A 1,498-nucleotide genomic window follows, 5' to 3' on the forward strand; every position below is an offset into this window, starting at 1 on the left:
TCTTGCTTGAAATTCTACCTTCTATCTCTGAGGCTATGAATCTGTCCATGTCCCCAAGGGAAAGAGCAGACTTAAGAATCCTGTAAATTTTAGCCACAGACCTTTCTGACTGGTGTGAGTCACAATGATGAGATTATCAGGATTTGGGGTTGCTCATGTTTATCACAAGAAAATTAGCATAAATCATGAGAAGGTACTCTGTGATAAATTAAACAAATGGAGACTGCATCTGAATGAAAAAGTTCAGCTTTTAAAATGACCTTAAATTGATGAAAGCTTTGGATATTAAGTTTCACCATTGCATTTGCAATAAATTAAATGCATTTAATCATATAAGAGTAATAGTCCATTTCACAAAGAAATACCACAAAGAGCAGCTCAAAAAAATAAAGCTATTCGTATGGATGTCCTATAGTAACAATACTTGGCTATCGATGCAACAGACATATCCCCTTGGCCCTGTTAAAGCAGCAGCTTCTCTCTGTGAAGAATGTTTCTGGCTGTGGAATTCATGCATCGTGGCTAGAGAGAATGGGCAGGAAAGTTAAACTAATCGCAGCTCTCATTGTTTTTGTCTGATTTATGACAAACTAATAATTTCTCTTCAGCATCACTCACATATCTCTCCTTTAAACATCCCTATCTCCCACCAAAAACTATTTTTAATCCCTATTAAAAACAAAATATTACCACAAACAAAAATAAGTAAATAAAATTAGAGATCTAGGCACTTAGATGAGAGAAGAAATGGAAGTGAAACGTTCAGGAGACTTTCTAGAGTCCCCGTCTGGATTCAGAGCTTCTCTTTTGTTTATTAATTTGCATAGATAAGCCAAGCGTCACTTCTGTTTCTTCTCTTTAGTTCTTTTGACTGAGACTGCAATTCCTAATAACACTCTAAGCACTGCTAAATTCAATTAAGCAAGGAAAAAAATTGTAGGCATGTGGTTTAAACTACAAAATGTTTATACTCAAGGTTTTCTCACTGCTCATCATTATTTTGTCATACTCTATTATATAAACACCTACTTTGTACAAAGCATCATATCAGACTCAGTAAATGTAAATGACATATGGTGAATAAGACAAAATATCTGCTTTAAGAGATTTAGGAGATGATAGAGAGACAATGAGACATTTACATAAACATGAAAAAAACAAATATGATTAGCTGTTATAAAATATGAATCATGAGGTTCTAATAGCTTGGAGAAGCAGAAGTCTCATCTCACTAGATCACTCAGGGAAGACTTCACACAGGAGGTGATATTTGATCTGGGTCTTTAAAAATGGGTAGGATTTGGATAGATTAATATGGTGGCTTTGAGGAGGAAAAAGAATGCCATTGCATAGAATGGCATAAAAAAAAAGACAGAGTATCTAAAAACTGTGGAAAAAAAGTGGTTTGATTTGATATTGAATGTAGGGTAACTGTAAAGGTGAAGTCAGAAATAACTCTGGAGGGATGTCAGAAACATGGCAGAGTAAGAGACGTCCC

The sequence above is a fragment of the Pteropus vampyrus genome, unplaced genomic scaffold (genome assembly GCF_000151845.1).
Source record: "Pteropus vampyrus isolate Shadow unplaced genomic scaffold, Pvam_2.0 Scaffold2749, whole genome shotgun sequence".
NCBI classification, from domain to species: Eukaryota; Metazoa; Chordata; class Mammalia; order Chiroptera; family Pteropodidae; genus Pteropus; species Pteropus vampyrus.